Source organism: Oryzias melastigma, unplaced genomic scaffold (assembly GCF_002922805.2).
Source record: "Oryzias melastigma strain HK-1 unplaced genomic scaffold, ASM292280v2 sc00340, whole genome shotgun sequence".
In the NCBI taxonomy this organism is placed as follows: Eukaryota; Metazoa; Chordata; class Actinopteri; order Beloniformes; family Adrianichthyidae; genus Oryzias; species Oryzias melastigma.
In genome coordinates, this window is record NW_023416938.1 from 100,264 (window position 1) to 121,129 (window position 20,866).

Here is a 20,866-nt window from a genome sequence, read left to right on the forward strand (position 1 = left end):
TGAAAACAAGAATGACAAAATTAATAGTTTTCATCAGAAATACTTTATTTTGTATCATTGTATTGAGATAAACTTTCTTAACAATAAATTTCTGTAATTTAAAATGCCTAACAAAAGCCCAAGTGCAAGTGAAGGGCATTTTAAATTCAAAACTTCAATCAACATTCAGTAAAATAAAATAAAACCATCATAAATCAAATTTCCATAACACTTTCATGTTCATTTTTTGTCAGGACCAAATCTTTTCCTCCTCTGCTGAATTGCAGTAATAAATGAAATAGAGATTTATCATTTCCAATTAACTTTTGTTTTATTAAAACATTAAAGACTGAGAAAAGTGGGATACACTGTGGATAGTTTGACAGTCTGTTACTGCCGCCGCGTTCTCTGGCTGCAGCTTGATGCAACGCCGTGTCCAGCGGAGCTCACGCCATGAATATACCAGCAGACAGACCGCTATGCTGGGGTTGCATCACGTTTAAACCTCCAGAACATTTAAAACGTCCCCCGTTGTGCTTGCTGTTCGGAACGTCAGAAGTCCGCAGCTCTTGGGAGGCGGCACCGGACGGGAGCCGGCACCACCGGACGTGCTACTGGACACGAACCGGAGCCGGGTTAGGGTGCAGGAGCTCTGCAGGTCCTAGCGCCGGGCCGGTTTTAGCTCGCAGCTCGGTGGTTGGAGAGCCGCCCGTGAGTTAGAAGGCGGGACGCCCGCGCGCGTTATGGAAGGACGCGTATTAGAAAATCTGTGATTAATGCGTCAAAAAAAATGTCGGCATCAAGCACATGTCAGATTAACGCGTTTTTAACGCGACAAATCTGACAGCCCTAGTGTTTCTGTCCAGAAGCTTTGATCTGTGCTGCTACTCAGGTCGGCATCCCATTTGGTTATTGGAATTGAAATGTTATTATATAGGTTACATAAGAGTTTGTATATTTTGGAGAAAATCGTATTCATTGAAAGTTTAAAGAAAGAGATAACTAGTTCTGGTAATTTTAAGTCACTATCATTGTATTTAACTTTTTTAGTAATTGTAGATTTCAGTTGCTGGTATTCCAAGAAGTGATTTATTCCATGTTTATCTTGTAGTTCCTGGGGTGTTATAAATCTTCTATTAATAATTAGGTGCTCTAGTAGTGTTACGCCCCCTGCTTGCCAAGCTGGGAAGTGTAACATTTTTTTGTTTATAAGAATGTATGGGTTGTTCCAGATGGGTGTGATTTTACACGGTACGACTGAGTATTTGGACACTTTTAGAAAATCCCACCAGGCTGTTAAGGTGGTACTTATGTTAATACTTTGGAAACTATCATGTTTTTTTATTGTTTGGCTGATAAATGGTAGATCTGACAGGTTGATCTTTCCACATAACTCCTGATCCAAGTCCATCCATGAGTCATTTTCTGGATTATTTCTTGACCATTTTAAGATGTACTGTAATCTGTCAGCAATAAAATAATTGTTGAAGTTTGGTAATTCTAAGCCTCCACATCTTTTTGCAGATTTTAGAGTTTTAAGGCTGATTCTTGCTGGTTTATTTTTCCAGAGAAAGCTGGTTATGGCTGAGTCCAATGTTTTAAACCATTTTAGTGGAGGTTGTGTGGGAATCATTGAGAATAGATAGAATTGACATTTGGTAAAATGTTAATTTTAATTGTGGCTACTTTGCCCATAAGCGACAGGGGCAGGTTGACCCAGCGAGTTAGATCGTCTTGAATGTTTTTCAATAATTGGGTATAATTTAGCTGCACCAGTTCTGATAGTTTGGTAGAGAAGTGAACACCTAGATATTTGATATTGCCTGATTTGACCGGTATTGAGAGTGATTGCTCAGCGTTACTGTTTAGTGATAATAAAACTGATTTATTTCAATTAATTGAATAGTCTGAGATGGAGGAGAATTCGTTAATAATTGTTATCGTTTCACTTATAGAACGTGATTTATGTAAAAAAAAGTAATATGTCATCCGCATAATTTTATGATTGCCATGTTTTGTTTTATCTCCTTTAATGTTCTCATTCTGTCTTATTGCTGCAGCCAGAGGCTCAATGAATATTGCAAAGAGAGAGGGGGAGAGTGGACAACCCTGTCTGGTTCCTCTTCCAAGAAAAAACCTGCTGGACATCTGTTTGTCCGTTCTGACTGAAGCATTTGGGTTGTGATATAATATTTTAATCCAATCAATGAATGATTCTCCATATCCAAACTTGTGGAGAGCAGCGATGAGAAACTACCAGTTGACTCTGTCGAAAGCTTTTTCAGCATCCAACGAGAGTATGTTCATTTCCTACTATTTAATAGTGGCAATGTCTATGACGTTAATAAGTCTGCGGACATTGTCACTCGATTGTCTACCTTTAATAAATCCAGTTTGATCATGGCGAATTATGTGGGGAGTGATTTGTTTCTATTCTCTGTGCTAATGCTTTACAAATGATTTTTACGTCTGCATTGATCAGTGAAATGGGGCGATAGCTGGAAGGAATTGAGGGATCTTTCTCTGGTTTGAGAAGAAGGATTATATTTGCTGAATTCATGTTTGGTGGAAGTAACTGATTTTCCTTTATAAATGTAACCATTTCATAAAACGTTTCTGCTAGCTGTTCCCAGAAATCTTTGTAAAACTCAGCGGGAAAGCCATCCGGCCCCGGAGCTTTGTTGTTCGGCATAAGCAGCAGAGCATCATGAAGTTCAGATGATGAGAGGGGTGAGTCTGAGTCTGTGATTTGGTCTTCATTTAATCTGGGAAGGTTTACACTATTAAGAAAAGAAATGATGCTTTGCTTTGGATTGATCTGTGAAGTGTACAAGTTTTTATAAAAATCTTTAAAAGTTTCATTAATTTTGATCGGGTCATGAGTGACATTTCCTGACTCATGAGTAATAGATGTTATTGTAGATTTTTCTTTATTAATTTTAAGCTGATTAGCTAAAAAATTGCCAAATTTATTAGAGTTTTCAAATCTTTCTAGTCTAAGTCTTTGTATTTGGAATTGTGTTTGTTTGTTAATTAAGTCATATAACTGAAGCTTTAATTTTTTTTAAATCTCCCAGAATCTGTTCTTCTGCAGAACCAGCATAAGCTGTCTCCATTTTTTAAATCTTATTTTCCAATTCTATTAATTCTGCTTTCTCTTTATGTTTTTTATAAGTTGAATAAGAAATGATTTTCCCTCTCATGACTACCTTTGCTGCTTCCCAGAGAACACATGGTGAGATGTCAGGAGTATTGTTAAATTCTAAGAAGGTTGCCCACTCTTTTTTAAAGAATTCAATAAACTCTTGATCTTTTAACAGAGAGTTATTAAACCTCCAGGTGGAACCCGAAGGTGTTGCTGCTTCCCTGACAATATTTACAGAAACTGGTGCATGATCACTGATAACAATTGGATGAATGCTGGAGCTTTTAACATCTTTAAGAAGAGATTTACTGATTAATAAATAATCTAAACGAGAGTGTGAGTGGTGAACTGGAGAGAAGAAGGTGAACCCTTTAGTGTTTGGGTGACATGAGCGCCAAACGTCGCAGAGACCCAGATCATTCATGTACTGCTTCAGAATACTTGCAGACCGCCATGTACGCTGGTGTGCTGCTATGCTGAGTCTGTCAAGCTCTGGATCAAGAACCAAGTTCAGATCTCCTCCTGTCAAAAAAGTGGAGTCAGAGTGAGTTGAAAATGACATAAACAGTGTATGAAAGAAGGAGGTGCTTTCTGAATTCGGTCCATAAATGTTACTAATAGAAAATTTTTTATTCTGAATTGATATAATAATTAGGGCTGTCAGATTTGTCGCGTTAAAAACGTGTTAATCGGACAAGTGCTTGACGCCGACAATTTTTTTGACACATTAATCGCGGATTTTTCTCATATGTGCCTTTCCATACCGCGCGCGGGCGTCCCCCCTCTAACTCACCGGCTGCTCTCACTAGCTCACGGGCGGCTCTCCAACCACCGAGCTGCTGGCTAAAACCGGCCGGTGCTAGGACCTGAAGAGCTCCTTCACTCTAACCCGGCTCCGGTTCGCGTGGTCCAGTACCACGTCTGGTGGTACTGGCTCGCGTCCGGCGCCGCGTCCCGAGAGCTGCGGATGTTCCAAACAGCAAGCGCACCGGGGGACGTTTTAAATGTTCTGGAGGTTTAAACGTGATCCAGCCCCAGCATAGCGGTCTGTCTGCCGGCATATTCATGGCGTGAGCTCCGCTGGACACGTCGCTGCATCGAGCTGCAGCCAGAGAACGCGGCGGCAGTAACAGACTGTCAAACTATCCACAGTGTATCCCGCTTTTCTCAGTCTTTAATGTTTTAAAAAACAAAAGTTAATTGGAAATGATAAATCTCTATTTCATTTATTACTGTAGTTCAGCAGAGGAGGAAAAGATTTGGTCCTGACAAAAAATGAACATGAAAGTGTTATGGAAATTTTATTTTTGATGTTTTTTATTTTATTTTACTGAACGTTGATTGAAGTTTTGAATTTAAAATGCCCTTCACTTGCACTTGGGCTTTTGTTAGGCATTTTATGTTACAGCCTTTTATTGTTAAGAAAGTTTATCTCAATACAATGTTACGAAATAAAGTATTTCTGATGAAAACTATTAATTTTACCATTCTTGTTTTCATAATTAATGTAGAACTGTTAAATTGTTAAACTGTTAAAATCCGCATTTTTTTCCTTAAAAAAAGGCCACATATTAATTTGCGATTAATCGCGAGTTAACTCAGGACAATGTGATTAATCATGATTAAAAATTTTAATTGCCTGACTGCTCTAATAATAATAATTACAAATCTGCCTTCTGGATCAATAACTGTATCTTTAAGTAAAAATAATGTTTTTATAAATTAAAATGGGCACTCCTCTTTGTTTGGAGTTGTAACTAGCAGCATAGACGGATGAAAACTGTGAACAGCACATGAGATGTTCAGTTGATTTGGATAGGTGGGTCTCCTGTAGTAAAACTAAATGCGCTTTTAAATCATTCAGGTTGTTTAAAACTTTCAGCCTCTTGGGTCCAGAGTTCAGTCCATGAACATTCCAGCTAATAATGTTCAGATTAGACATGACTACACTGACTGGGGGGGTGTGAAGCTGCATAGTGCATGCATCTGCTGTGCCCGTGAGCGCGTGTGCCCGCAAACCAGTGCGCAGTGAAGCGCTGTGTGTTGGAGCGCGTGGGTGCTTTCTGGCTGTGCAACCCAGTCTCCTACAAAAACGTTCAGCACCCACGTTTGTCCACAGGGAAAAACGTAGCAGTTTCACAAAAAACGGGTCTAAATTGTGGAATTGCTACATCTCATTCTCTCATTCATTTCTACGGAGCTGCTCCGGATCACGTGACTGATCACGTGACTTTTGAGTTTCTGCCTGTCGCTAGCAAAAACATGGTGGGATATTCACTCCTTTTCAGTGGAAAATCACTCAGAATACAATATTTTGTGGACTAATCTCTATTTTGACAATATTTTTAGCGAGAAATGCACCCGTTACTATCAGGATATACATTTATTTTGGACATACAGTTCGTAGTTGGTCTGTTTTGCTGGACTTCTCCCCAAAAGGGGCTCCAAAATCACAAAATATCAGTGTTTCCGGTGCACGGAACGATCCCGGAACCGGACGATCAGCAGGATTTCGCGACCCGAGCCGCGTCGGTGCCGCGTCAAGGTTTGGGTTCGGGTAGGTTCGGACAAACCGCCCGGACCCTTTTTTAATTGAGCCCCGAATGACTCCAAGTTTAATGATTCTTCAAAGCTGTAGGGCTCAAAAGAGAATCTAACAATTTAGACTACGTTTTTTTTTCTTTATTAAAATTGTATTATAATGAGGTTTGTGTTAGGATTTTTTTATTTCACCTTAATACTTTTTCCTGCTACAGACTAGACTGTCGCCAACAGATCTTGCCTTTATGAACTCTTCCCTCTCCCCGTGTGATGATTCTGCCGCATTAATCATAAATGGTTGAGGTCCTAAAGTTGATTCCTTGTGGAGAATACATAAATAAGATTGACTTAAAGAAATAATGGAAATTAACAATTAGCAAATATTTCAGCTACATGCTAGCTGTGTTGACTAATTTGGGCTTTTAAAAAAGTTTGTAGGCTGTTTTGGAGTTAGGCTAAAAAAAACTGTACATTACTTTTTTTTTAAAATCAATCTCAAAATCTCTTGTATTAGTAAAATAAAAGAGGTTAATTTTGACTGTGAATTAATCCCAATGATCAATGTATTATTTTAAAAATCCGTCACAGACCTACTTAGTCCTTAATAGAAATTTTCTCCTGAAAATATTAAACATTTTTACTGTATAGTTTTTTGAAAAGAACATCAGAAATAACATAAAAGATCTAATTTATTCCCACTAAACCACTAACAAACTGGGGAGGGGAAAGAACTGCTGAGTAAGGCATGAGCAGTTTCTGCTGGTGTGGCTGCCGGTCATGGGAAGAGAGAGAAAGGGAGGAGCCAAAATGGGCATTTTAAATTCTCCTCCATCAGGGTGTTCTGAAGCAGGCTGGAAAACCTGGAGCTGGAAGGAAAAACTGAAAGAAAAAAAAAGGTCCACATAAAAATTTCATTTGTACTTTTCTGAAAAAGTATACGGTGAAAATGCTTCATATTTTCAGAAGTAGTAATCGAAGTACTAAGGAGGTCTGTAAAAGAATGGTAAAGTACTAAATTGAAACACAGGAATTAGTCCCACCAAAAGTCAGCCAAATGATTAAAAAGTTACACTTTTCATAGTATTGCATGTGTTTTTTTTTTCTCAAAAAGTATACAGTAAAAATTTTTCATATTTTCAGGAGTAGTACCCTATGAAGTACTAAGGAGGTCTGTAAAGGAATGGTGAAGTACTAAATGGAAACTCGGGAATTGGTCCCACTCAAAGTCAGCCAAATGAATAAAAAAGTTACTCTTTTCATAGTATTTTATATGTACTTTTCTCAAAAAGTGTACAGTCAAAATGCTTCATACCCTTAGTAGTAGTAGTTCATGAAGTACTTAGGACGTCTGTAAAGGAATGGCCATCCATCCATCCATTTTCTTGTCCGCTTCTACCCTTTCGGGGTCGCGGGGGTGCCAGAGCCTATCCCGGCTACTGAAGGGCGAAGGCAGGGTACACCCTGGACAGGTCGCCAGTCTGTCGCAGGGCCTCAATCACACACCCATTCACTCTCACATTCACACCTAGGGACAATTTAGAGTCACCAATTAACCTATGAAGCATGTTTTTGGACGGTGGGAGGAAGCCGGAGTCCCCGGTGAAAACCCACGCATGCACGGGGAGAACATGCAAACTCCACACAGAAAGGTCTCAAATCCCCCAGCCGGGATTCGAACCGGGGCCTTCTCGCTGTGAGGCACTGCGCCACCGTGCAGCCCCGTAAAGAAATGGCGAAGTACTAAATTAAAGCTGAGGAATTAGTCTCACCCAAAGTCAGCCAATTGGATAAAAAATTAAACTTTTCATAGTATTTAATTTGCACTTTTCTCAAAAAGTATATAGTGAAAATGCTTCATATTTTCAGGAGTAGTACTCCATGAAGTACTTAGGAGGTCTGTAAACGAATGGTGAAGTACTAAATTGAAACACTGGAATTAGTCCCACCCAAAGTCAGTTAATTGGATAAAAAGTTACATGTTTTATAGTATTTCATATATACTTTCTCAAAAACTATACAGTAAAAATGCTTCATACTCTCAGTAGTAGTACTCATCAAAGTACTAAGGAGGTCTGAACAGGAATGCTGGCGTACTAAATTAAAACTGAGGAGTCAGACCCACCAAAAATCAGCCAAATGATCAAAAAGTTACACTTTTCATAGTATTTCAGATGTACTTTTCTCAAAAAGTATACAGGGATAATGCTTCATATTTTCAGGAGTAGTACTCCATGAAGTACTTAGGAGGTCTGTAAAGGAATGGTGAAGTGCTAAATTAAAACTGAGGAGTTAGTCTCACCCAAAGTCAGCCAAATGAATAAAAAATTACACTTTTCATAGTATTTCAGATGTACTTTTCTCAAAATGTCTACAGTGAAATTGCTTCATATTTTCAGTAGTAATTGAAGTACGAAGGAGGTCTGTAAAAGAATGGTGAAGTACTAAATTGAAACACAGGAATTAGTCCCACCAAAAGTCAGCCAATTGGATAAAAAAATAAGCTTTTTTTAGTATTTGATATGTACTTTTCTCAAAATGTTTACAGTGAAAATGCTTCATATTTTTAGAAGTAGTACTCATTGAAGTACTAAGGAGGTCTGTAAAAGAATGGTGGAGTACTAAATTGAAACACAGGAATTAGTCCCACCCAAAGTCAGCCAAATAATAAAAAAGTTACACGTTTCATAGTATTTCATATGTACATTTCTCAAAAAGTGTACAGTAAAAATGCTTCATACCCTCAGTAGTAGTAGTCCATGAAGTACTTAGGACGTCTGTAAAGGAATGGCGAAGTACTAGATTAAAACTGAGGAATTAGTCTCACCCAAAGTCAGCCAATTAGATAAAAAAATAAACTTTTCATAGTATTTCAGATGTACTTTTCTCAAAACGTATACGGTGAAAATGCTCCATATTTTCAGTAGTAGTACTCCATGAAGTACTAAGGAGGTCTGTAAAAGAATGGTGAAGTATTAAATTGAAACACAGGAATTAGTCCCACCCAAAGTCCCCCAATTGGATAAAAAATTAAAGTTTTCATAGTATTTCATATGTACATTTCTCAGAAAGTATACAGTAAAAACGCTTCATATTTTAAGGAGAAAATTTCTATTAAGGACTAAGTAGGTCTGTGACGGATTTATAATGTAATACATTGATCACTGGGATTAATTCACAGCCAAAATTAACTAATTTTATTTCACTAATACATGATATTTTGAGATTGATTTTAAAACAAAGTAAAACATTTCTAATAAATATCATATGCATAAAAAGTAATATGATTGCATTTATGAAGAGTAAAAATATCATGTTTTCTAAAGAGTCTCCAGGATTTTCCAGCGAGCACGGACATGCTACCGTAAGTCTTGTATGAAATTTGCAGAAAAAATCCAATGAGGGCTGATTTGACCACGGAAAAACAAACAGCGGCTCACTTGACTGCAGTGGTTGGAGGAGGAGGGGGAGAGGGGGGTTTGAAAGATAGAATAAAAGAGAGAAAGAAAAAGAAAACACAAAAACCACAGAAACATGAAGAGGGGAGAGAAACAAACGTCTTTCCTGAGAGGAGGTGTGGGGCGGTGGTTGATCTGTTTCCATTCATTTAAATAAGCTTAGCAGGTGATTCAGCGCAGCTCAGACGCAGCAGCGCGGGAGGGTCTTCAGTACAGCCACGGGGTGATCTCGGGGTCCCGGAAGAGCTGACCGTCCACGAAGAGCTTGTCCACGGCGACCACCGCGCGGGACCCGGCGGTCAGGTGTTGTCTTCTCAGGGGAAAAAGCAGCTTCCTGCGGCACAAAATCTCCACGGGATACTGGTTGTTAACGCTGGAGTGTGTTACCTTCAGCTCTCGTCCTCGACTTTTAATAGAAAGTTTCTGTTTATAAAACTGAAACTTCACTACAATTGGGCGCTGGCTGCCGGACTTCTTCCCTTCGAGCCGGTGGACTCTGTCGAAGGTGATCTTCTGTACCTCCTCCTTCGGGATCTTCAGCTGGGTCTCCATGAAGGTCTTCACCGTGGCCTCCGGGTCTTCCCCCGCCTCCTCCGGAATCCCCGAAATGATCAGGTTGTCCCTCATGCTCCGCGCCTGAAGATCCAGGAGGGTTTCCTTCATGGCTCGGTTCTCCTCAGAGAGCCGGGTGGTGTCGGAGGTTAGCACCTTCACGGACTCCCTGAGGCTCTGGTTCTCCGCGGCTAATTCCTGCACCTGCTGCTGGCTGAACTCCAGAGACTCCCGCAGGCCCTGGAACTCTTTGTGGAGGATCTCCAGCAGGTTGAGGCGGGCATCAAGGCTGGAGAGCTTCTTATCTATGGAATCTAACACGTCGCTGATTCCGCTGCCTGGAGAGGAGACGGCCCCGGGAGAATCTTCGGGACGGTTCCTCTTGGTGGAAGGTGTTGTGGTGGTGGTGGAGCCCTTCATCATGACTACGGTATCAAAGCAGTCGTCGATGTACTTCTCCAACTCCTTCAGGCTGTCAGAAACGTATGAATCTTTTCCAAATATGTTTATTTTCAGAATGTTTATATGGCAGTATAATGAAAAAGCTGGAAATGTTTGTTTAGCTACTCACGCGCCGCCGGGTTAACTCACCACACACTTCTGTCAGTCTCGCGATACTACAGCATCTCTCGCTCCTCTCAAGGTTTATATTGTTCTTTCAGTGTGTCATTACACATTACTCTCTCTGCTGAGTCAGCAAAGTTTCAATCTTCAGTCAGTCTTTATGGAAGAGATCAGTTCAGGTTTAGAGAATAACTTTTTACTGACAAACTGATGAAAAAGAGAATCTAGAAAAGCTCTACAGCTGTTTGAAAAACTGATGATTGTTTGATATTTTCCTCATCAGTTGAGTTGATTGTGTGATGATGATTGATCTGAAACTGATCTGTTTCAATAATGATCTTGTAAATCTGATCAAACTCTGTTTACTTGCTGGAACTCCAGCTGTCATCACTGCTCCTGAACACACTTTTCTGTCTGATTGCAGGTTGGAGGACTGCAGTTTGTCAAAGATCAGCTGTGAATTTCTGGGTTTGGTTCTGAAGAACAATCCGTCCAGACTGAAACAACTGGACCTGAGTGACAACAAAATCCAGGATTCAGGATTTCTTCATCTGTGTGGTTTTCTGGAGAGTCCAGACTGCAAACTGCAGATTTTGGGGTCAGATTCCATGTTTCAGTTTTGTTCAGATCAATATGATGACAAAGTTCTGTTGACACTAAACTGCAGACATGAGGCTGATGTTCTCCTGCTGCATGCTGACCATCTTCATGCTAAAAGCTGTTTTCTTCTTCTGAGCTTTAGTCCATTCACTGTGACAGAAGATCTCATGTTTTAATGTTTCTTTACATCTTCTTCATTTCTAATGTCAGCGGCAGAGACCATTGTTAGAATACAGAGGCGGGCCGTGCATTTCACACCTAGGCCTTCAGTAGTGCTCCATCTGAATCAACCCAACCCTCAATAACTATTTTATGGTTATAAAAAAAATTGACCACTCTGGATGTGTACTGCCACCGTGTTGGTGCCACGCGAGGGAGACGTCGCTGCAGATTTCATCTAGTAGTTGCGTGCGTCGAGGGGATCTTGAAAAAAATGCAACAAGGCCATTGAGGTGGGCGAAAAAGATCTTGGATTCTTTAAGCTTCGAGGCCCCCTGAGTCAATACTAAATTTAGCCGATGTGCATAGCAGTGTATGAATAAAGCCAAAGGTGCTCTCTCCTTAACTTTAGCCTACACCCCATTTAATCCAGAAGACATGACCGCTGCGCCGTCAAAACACTGTGCCACAACTTTAGCCAGACATTCTTTTTCCAACAAAAACCGGATAATGAGACATGCAATGTCTTCCCACTAGTAACATCTTCAAATCTGACAAACCGCTCCTTGACACCTGTGTCCGTTACATAACGCAGAACTAGTGCAAGCTGCGCTGCGTTACTCGCGTCTGTCGTCTCATCCACCACAACAGACACAAACAGAGCTTTATTAACTTCCCTTCTGATCTCCTCCATCACTTCAGCAACAGCCCTGATCAGGGCGTTTTGTTTTTTGCCCGACGTCCCAATAAACCAGGGGTCTCCAACTCGCGGCCCCTGGGATGATCATTTGCGACCCGTGTCTTCATATGAAAGATTACTGTTCATGTGGCCCGCAAGACTGATATGAATGACAGTTTTTGTGTGCCGAGCTGAACGAACCAATCACGGTGAGGTATATGGCTCTGGAGGCGGGACATCGGCAGGCTGTCCAGTGCCTCTGTCTATCATTCATTCCTTCCTCCAATCAGCTGGGCGGAGGAGGAGCCATGAGGCACCGAGCGCGATTCGTGTGATAAATTTGCGTGCCGGGGCATTCGCTGCTCGCGACTTGTCAAAAAATGTGTTTCTGTCGCCGCGCCGTGTGTAGGAGGAGCCACCTTCTGTGGATGTCTCTCTCAAAATGAACACACATATGATGTCGAGGAATACGTTTTCTGAGGTGCTGTCTGTTCCTATTGAATCAGAGCTCCCCAAGCTCCGAGCCGCAAACCTGTAGCCCGCCCTCTTTCACCGCGCGGGGATCCGCTGCTCCCGCCTGTCAACCATGTGATCCTGAGCTTGGCTCACGCGTGTCTATGAATTTTAAGGTTCACACCCTGGCTGTGTCGGCGTGCATTCCAGTCCATATAAACGTGAGTAGAAGTCCGATATTCTGATACGCACATTTGCATAGAACCCCCATGGAGATCATATGGCAAGCGAAAGGGGTCAATAATCGCCATAAGAGCAGCCTTCAAATGCGCGCTAATGCAGCCGGCGCGCGCGAGCACCCCACACCTCCAGTGAATGGTAGACAAATTGATCAGATTTATTTATTGTGAGGAGTTCTACAAAAATCTACAAAAAATTAAATCCTTAAAAGATTTTCTCGGTACCCGGGCTTCTCTCTCTCTCTGGAGGAAGAACTGTTAATACAGACATTTGAAACTGAATAAAAATAATTAGTTTTATCTAGTTAGTCAGTCAATATGTGGTTTCTTCAGTCGTCTGTATCTGTTGTATGGTCATTATTATTATTTTATTTATTTATTACTAATTTGTTTTTTTATTCATTTTTAATGTATTTATTTATTATATTAGTTAGTTAGTCCTTTTTATTTTGAACAACACATACATAGTACATGGTAAAAAAAACAAGAAAACAACAGAAAATTCTATATAAATTATAAATAAAAACATTACACCTCTATTATGTAGTTCGAAACGGAGTAGGAAGAAGTTAAAAAAAAAACTTTTTAAATCCTGCCCCCTAGCAATATATCTTAAGTTTAATCTTCAATATTAACTATTTCAGAAACGGACATTAACTACCCTTTATATATATAAATCAACACACAAAGATCTATACACATCGTTCATTATTTTTTTTCATTATTTTGTTTTAAAAACAAAGATATTTGAGAACATTGGAATGTTTTATTGATGCTTTTCTTGTGAAAATGCTGATGTGGCCCAGCCTCACCCAGACTCCGCCTCCAGAGCCCCTGGCTCAATTGAGTTTGAGACCCCTGCACTAAACACTTAGTGGAAAGGTGGTAATGTAAATCCGTGTCGCTCTCAGCAGTTAGAGAAAGAAACTCCACGTAGTTTCCTCTGTTTGTGGATCCAGCGCTTTCATCGTGCCCCAGAAATGCTTGCCCAAAAAAAAATGACACAGTCTATCAGTTTTTTCAAGATTTCCCTGTTTTTCTTCACCTTTTTGTTATGGAGCTCCGTTTCCCTGAGCACTTGCTCGTTCAGCTGTAGATCCACTCTGGTTTCCCCAAAGGTTTTGGAGAGAACCGTTGCTTGTAAGTGTCCGGTGGTGCTTTGATGCCTTGTTGCTGCCTTGGTAAGGCAAGACAAATTCGCAAATCCAGTGTGGCTCCAAACAACATGCAGATCAGAGGGAAATAACAAGCACCCCCAGCAATACAATTTACAGCGTTCCTCGGAGTCTGTGAGCCAAGAGTACCGCTCGTAGTTAGTGGACTGAAAGTGGTGGACAAATCCTTTTCCTGGTTTTGACAAGCTTGATAGCTTCGGAATTGTCCACCCTTGCTTAACAATGTCCAGCTTTTCTTGAAACGTCCGTCTTGAAAATGGCTTTGACAGTAAGTCTGCAACCAAATCCATTTCTTCTCCTCCTTCAGCCATTGTGGGTTGACAAAACAGCTATTAAATCGATATATTTGCTTGTGCAGCTCGCTGAGTCGCTACAGATGCAGTTTGCTAGCTCTGGCTAGTACACTCTCTGACTATCCAATCGTGTGAAAATGCTGACGTTTCCGTGCGCCTGCTAGAGGGCCTTGGTGTCGCCTACTCCAAATCTGATTGGTTGAAACAACAGTTTGATCTACATTTATTTTATGCTCCAGGGCCCACAGAACTGATTGTGAAGGCCTCCAGGCAGATTTCTTTGACCCTAGCAGCAAATAGTGCTGAAATGTGATTGATTAAATGCTTAAATATTAAATATGTCTGGAAGCAGCACAACCAGGGGGCTAGAAATGAAAGGAAGCGGACAGACCATTTGGAATGATTGAATACGTATTCATGGACAAAATAGAATAGTCTGTGATTCAGATATTTTTAGGCCAGCAGAGAAGGCCTTGCAGGCCCTGACGGCCCGCCACTGTTAGAATATTAGATATGATTATTTGTGATCAAGAAGGTCAATAATGACGATATTCATTTGCTGTAAAAGTGAAAATACTGGAATCCTAATTTATAACTCAAACTTCAACAATTAACTTTATTTAAAAAACAAACAAATAAAAAAAGAATGAAATTGTTCCTGAGCATTTAGAGATTCATCTTTCATAAGATTTTTTAAAAAGGTAAATAAACAGTTCACTAAAATGTTTCATATAAAGCAGTTTTATATAAATACACAGCATATTAAATGACTTATCTTTGTTATAACAAAAAAATACAAGCTGTTCCTTGACACGGTGTCAGTAAGATTTCTTATTTGTTAAAATAATAATGTAAAACAATGTATTTCCCTGAAGTTTTATTGTGAAAAACTAAAGAGATACACATTGAAAAAACTGTTAAATCGGTAAATCTTTAGTGAAGAGACAAAGTTGTGATGCAAAAACCAAGTTGTCCTGCATGGTCTCCATGGAAACAGCTTCTCCTGGTCTCATCGACTGCAGAGACGTCACTGATGATGACCTCACTAGGAACTGATGGGATGGTGAACATAGAAACTTCCTTGCATTTTTCAAGTGTCTCGAAGCGCCCTTCATTCTGACTCCACCTGTCTGGAATAGGTGGTGGAGGACCCAAAGTGAAGGAGACCGGGCTTGGAGGCAGAACCTTCAAACATTTAATAAATAAACTGAAACATGAACAAAAAATGGATCAAGAAAGGAGTGTCAAAACAGATCAGATGATCTGATAAGGAAGAAGTGAAAAGCAGACACTGAAATACACTGAAGGTAATTCACTGAAATGAAGACGACTGTGAATCATGACAAACCTGAAGCTGGTGTGACTGAAGGACAATTCACAACAAAAATGACCAAACATGTGGACCATGAAAATAAATGGGGATTCATTTGACTTCATTTTGGTTGGAGCCAGAAGCCAGTCATTTTCTATGGATGACATCATACTGACTCGGTCCAGTTCTCAGATACTGTCAATGGTGTTTCCGTCATCCTTGTTTGTCCCAGATGCAGCACCCTGTTCCTCCATAGAGACTTCTTCTGGGACAGCTCGTTCCTCTTGAGTGACAGCATCCTCTTCCTCTTTCAACCAGACTTTGGTCTTTCTCAGAGTTATCAAATGAAAATGCATGAGTCTTCTAATGAGGATGTAGGAGGCAGGCCAGCACCACAGGCTTTATGTCTTCTCATGTTGAGACATGCTTAGCCAGGCTGTCCCTCATGGATTGTCTGAGTGTTCCCGTGTCTTTTATGGAGCTTCTCCAACCCATTGTTTTGTGGTAGTGTCTTCAGCACAGTCAGGCATGGAATGATGCAGGATATTGATGAGTTACTGTGACCTGAAATGTCACTTCTTCCATTGGGAGCAGAGTTTCACTGATATTAGACACAATATCCCACTGTTGGAGGATGTGTGGAGCTTCTGAATCCTCCATATGAACCAGAGTAGAGTTTAAGTGCACGTTTCTGTTAAAGCAATCTCTGCAGCATGTGGAGCACTGAGTTCCACCTCGTTGGAACAGCCTGGATTAGGTTGTAACCTGGTAGGCCAAGTTCCCTCTAAAAGTTTGACAGATGCTGTTTGGCCAGAATGGAGTGTTGGAAATGTGTGGAACACGTCTTAAGCATTGTAATGACATCTGTGTCACCAACTTGCTGCGATCACAGTTGAAACGGCTCCAGCTCTTTTTATTGATTTATTTTCTCTTTGAGCTGCACGTGGTTGGTCAACATCAGAGATGGGATTTCTGCAGGGTTCTCACAGGGTCTTAAAAAGTCTAAGAAACATTGAATTCATGAATGTGGAAATAATACCTTAAAAAACTTAGAAAGTCTTGAATTTATATTTCTGAGCCTTAAAAATTGTGCTTCTAAAATTTTACTTTATCATATTTCTAATAAAAAATTACATTTTTTAACTATGAATTCTTTGATGAAATGATGTAAATAAAGAGCATCAGAACCAATCGTTATGTAGCGATACACTGGATGTCCACTGCTGGTTGAACGTGTCATGGCTCCCCTAGGCCACGCCCGGCGGCATTACTACACCCCTCAAGCTCAAGTCTCCCAAATAAATATCTGACTTTCTTCTACTCCTGGGTCTGTCGTGTTTGGTCCGCAACACTTCCTGACAGAAAGACCATAAAAAAATAAAAAGAAGCTCTACAGCATCACACTACAGAACACAAACAAAAATGAGAGAAGCTTCAGTTTGGATGATGGAGAAATGCACGTTTAACGTGACATTGAAGAATAAAACATCTACATCTACAAAGCACTTAAAGATGGAGGTGAAATTCTCCCATGATTCATTGCTGTTTGGAGCAGAGCTGAGCAGAAAGAGGAAGTGGACTTTTTCTGCTGATTGTGCAGAAACATCAGTTGGTTTAGATGTTTGACTTTCACACATCTGGACTACTTTAGGGGCTGCACGGTGGCGCAGTGGTTAGCGCTCTTGCCTCACAGCGAGAAGGCCCCGGTTCGAATCCCGGCTGGGACCTTTCTGTGTGGAGTTTGCATGTTCTCCCCGTGCATGCGTGGGTTTTCACCGGGGACTCCGGCTTCCTCCCACCATCCAAAAACATGCTTCATAGGTTACTTGGTGACTCTAAATTGTCCCTAGGAGTGAATGTGAGAGTGAATGGGTGTGTGATTGAGGCCCTGCAACAGACTGGCGACCTGTCCAGGGTGTACCCCGCCTTCGCCCATCAGTAGCCGGGATAGGCTCCGGCACCCCGCGACCCCGAAAGGGAAGAAGCGGTCCAGAAAATGGATGGATGGATGGACTTCTTTACTGAAGCAGCTGCATGTTGTCCTGAATGTTCCTGAATGTTCTTCTTCTCTGCTTCTGCTGGACTCTTCTGATCTGCTGCTGTTGATTCACATCTTTGGACTTTTTCCAAACTTTCTGATCTTCTTCAGCTCTGAAGCCTTTAAAAGAACTGAAGGATGAAAAACATGAACTTTGTCTTTAAATGAAACTCTCCCATCTGGATTCAGGTTGATCAACTGCAGTTTGTCAAAGACCAGCTGTGCTGCTCTGGGATCAACTCTCAAGTTCAACCCATCCCACCTGACAGAACTGGACCTGAGATACAATGACCTTCAGTCTTCAGATGTTCAGCAGCTCCGGGATCTGGTGAAGAGTCCAAACTTCAAACTGCTGACTCTGAGGTCAGTAGAGGGTTGGAGTCAGTCCAGCTGCTTCCAGATGTTTGGTCCTAAAGTTAGTCTGAGACCAAAGATGCAGAGTTTCCTGTGAAGCTGCAGCTTCTCAGTGAAGCTCTGAGGAGAATGATGACAGGCTTCAGGACAACAGTCAGCCAATCAGAGCAGCAGAAGCTCCAACAGGTTAAGATGACAGGAAACTGCTGCTCTGAACAGAACTGAAGCTCCTGCTGCTCTTTCTGCTGCTGTGCTGCATCACTGACTGACACACCGCCATCAGATAGAGACAAAACTTCATCTCTGTGTTTTAACTTTAAATTATTCTTTTCACAGATGGGAGGGAGAAGCTATTTTCCTTTTCAAATGATCAACCAGAGAGAATCATCATCATCATCATCTGGTCTGCAGAGATGTTGTTCCTGGAGGTGGAGAGCAGAGTGATGGAGGAATCAGATGAAGTGGAGATGAGTGTCAGAGCTGCAGCATGAACTGATCTGAGATCAGCTCCACTGTCTCTCTCAGCATCAAGTGAACAATTACTATGCTGCAGCTCCCCCGGTGGACTGATGGAGAACTGCACTTCATCTTCTCATTCTAACTTGGAGTGTTGGGAAGTCTTCTGCTTCTCTTCTCTCTCGTATTTGGAGCTTCTCTTAACTTTGTCCACACACTCTTGCTGTAGTTTTCTCCTCATGTGTCCTGAAACTGTTTCTCTGAATGATCTGTGTTGGTGATTCATCAGATTCCAGCAGTTCTGGCCTCAGGATTCTCCATCTGGGAGCATTTTTGGTTCTTCTTTTTCATCTTTATCAGACCTTTCAGAACCACAAAGTGGACTGAGTTCCTCTGATTAAAGGCTGCTGGGTTTTGTATTTTGTTCATTATTTTACAGGATGTTGTTCTATTGTAACCATGGTAACCGTGGGAACCGCACTCCTGTTAACCGCAGTCCTGAAGCAGAAATCCCACCAGAACTAACAAAAGTCTCTCAGTCGAATCATTTTTATATCATCTCTGTTCTGTTGATGATAAAATATTGACTCATGCAGTTTGAAAGACTCAGAGTTTTAGTTTGATGTTTTCTACAGTTTTATGATTGAACTTCCTTTTTATTTGGTGTTTTCTGGGTAAAACTCTGTTCTTTTTCATGTTGACAGCATTTTTAGCTGCAGTTTTTAAAGAAGTTTCATCTAAATCCAGTAGAATCTGATCATTTTCTAGAAAGTCTGAAACAAGTAGAAACTTTCTGAGCATAAAGCCTGTTTTCTCCAGAGGACATGAATGAACAGAGTGGATGTTAGTGAGGAATGACAGAGAATCACTTTGATGCAGCTGCTGCAACAACACTAACTGCATTGAAGCAGGAGGGAGAAGGGAGACACCTGCTGGCTGTTTCCAGAACTGCATCTTAGTGTCTAAAGGTTCAAACTGAAAGCTGTCTGTCAAATTCCTGCAGCCTGTTTGAAACTAATAAATGCTCTTTTGAATCAACACTGTGTTTGAGATTGATTTTGTCTTCATTCTATCTTTGACTCACAAACAGACTTTAATCTTTAGCCTTCCCCTCATCCTGTTAAAGCTTGTTAGGTTTAAAGAAAAGATATCCTATCAATAAAGTTGATAAAAAGACACAAGGCATAAGGAGTGGTCTTCCTCTTCTTTATCTTAATTATTTATTTTTAGGATTTTGATCATTTTATTCTAAGCAATAAATCAGACCTTCAAACTCTTCTTCAGTACTCGAGTACTTTTGTTCAGCAGGTAGTTTTCTCCCCTGACTTGAAGCTTCATGTGGATGACTTCTTCTTTTCTCCTCTTTTCAGTCAGAAAAAGTCTTTCTTTGGCTCCATGCAGTCTGATCAGCTCTGATTTGGGCTTCAGTTGATGTTTGTGAAGAATCTGCAGAATCTGCAGCCGTTCAAACACAACCTGTTACTGAGGAACATTCTCACATCTGTAGACATTATTGTTGAACAAAGTTCTGATTCTGAGACAGTAGATCAGAGTTCTTTCCTAGAAACCAGATTTAAACTCAGTTTGTGGTTTCAGAACACTTAAACTCACTGTTTCCATGGTAACAAACTATTTGTTTTTATCATATAACTCCTTCTTATCTCTTGTAAATATTGCTTATCTTTATATATCTTAATATCTTCTGTAAATGTCTAACGCTGCAACAGCCTAACTTCCTATCTTGGGATGAATAAAGTATTTCTATTCTATTCTATAAATGTTAGCACTTAAAAAGCACTTGAAAAGTTTGATAAATGTGGGCCCATATTTATAAGATGGAAGTAGCAACCATCATAAATGTTGAAGAAATATATTGATAATACGTTATATACATACATATTTAAATACATTTTAATGTCATTCCATCAGTCCCACTTGATCATGAATTAGATATCTTTTACTAGAGCACCGCAGAGCTTTTATTCTGAAACTACAAACGCAGGTGATGTTGCTTCTAAGCATCAGAAGGGTGGGCCTGAGATTAACAGATTAACAGATTATTTTTTTAATTTCTTTATTAGTAATTTCAAGGACAACACAATTATAGAGCAATCAAAACAACAGACACTTGATGGATGTGATTGGCTGAGACTCAGGACAGCTAGGAGACCAGCGGTTGCAGCATGTGGAAAAGAATCTTCAGTAACGATTGACAAATGAAGTACGGGGCGCTTCAAAAAAGGCCACAGAAAGAAGACCACAGATATGTGGGCAAAAGCTGGCGGGAGACGAGCCATTATTGGGGTTTATGTGCCATATTTCTGAGATAAATGTTCCCACAGATATTTGGACATTACTCACTACTAATCTTCTCAAAAGTAGGAAAGCCCACTACACCCATTGTCTGAAAATAATCTGGAGGGAAGACAGACGAGGAGTCCGGACAGCTGTGCTCCATGCAGGTGAGCTCATTTCCCGCATGGCTAGGATACTTTTTTAATCTTGATTTAACAGGAATCATTTTGATGGTTATGTAACTTGCAGCCCAACATATTATTGGTCAAATGGAGGTTTTAGAAACGAACCAACAACTTTAGTGCTGCACTTCTCCACTCTCGTCTGTGACAACATAACACAAACGCGCTCCGTAATTTAGTTCAGTAAAGTTAGAAAAATATTCACAGATTCAGACTTCCAGACTCTGATAAACATTCAAATATGACAGCAAGGATCTCAATCGTCTTGAATGAAATGGTTTATTTCAAGCAATCAATTCAATTCAATTTTCAATTCAATTTTATTTATATAGCCCAAAATCACAAAAGAATTTGCCTCATTGGGCTTCAAAATATGAACAATAGTTAAAAACTAA

The 20,866-nt window shown here is 40.5% G+C and overlaps 1 long non-coding RNA gene across 2 annotated transcripts in view; it reads left to right on the forward strand.

Annotated features, from left to right (window-relative positions):
• Window positions 1–18,589, forward strand: part of LOC118598328 — a 38,476-nt gene extending 19,887 nt beyond the window's left edge. For both annotated transcript variants that reach the window (XR_004947455.1, XR_004947454.1), the window contains exons 2-4: window positions 10,661–10,834; window positions 17,374–17,547; window positions 17,875–18,589. This is a non-coding gene — a long non-coding RNA (uncharacterized LOC118598328). The remainder of the gene's footprint in view (window positions 1–10,660; window positions 10,835–17,373; window positions 17,548–17,874) is intronic.
• Window positions 18,590–20,866: the final 2,277 nt, after the last annotated feature.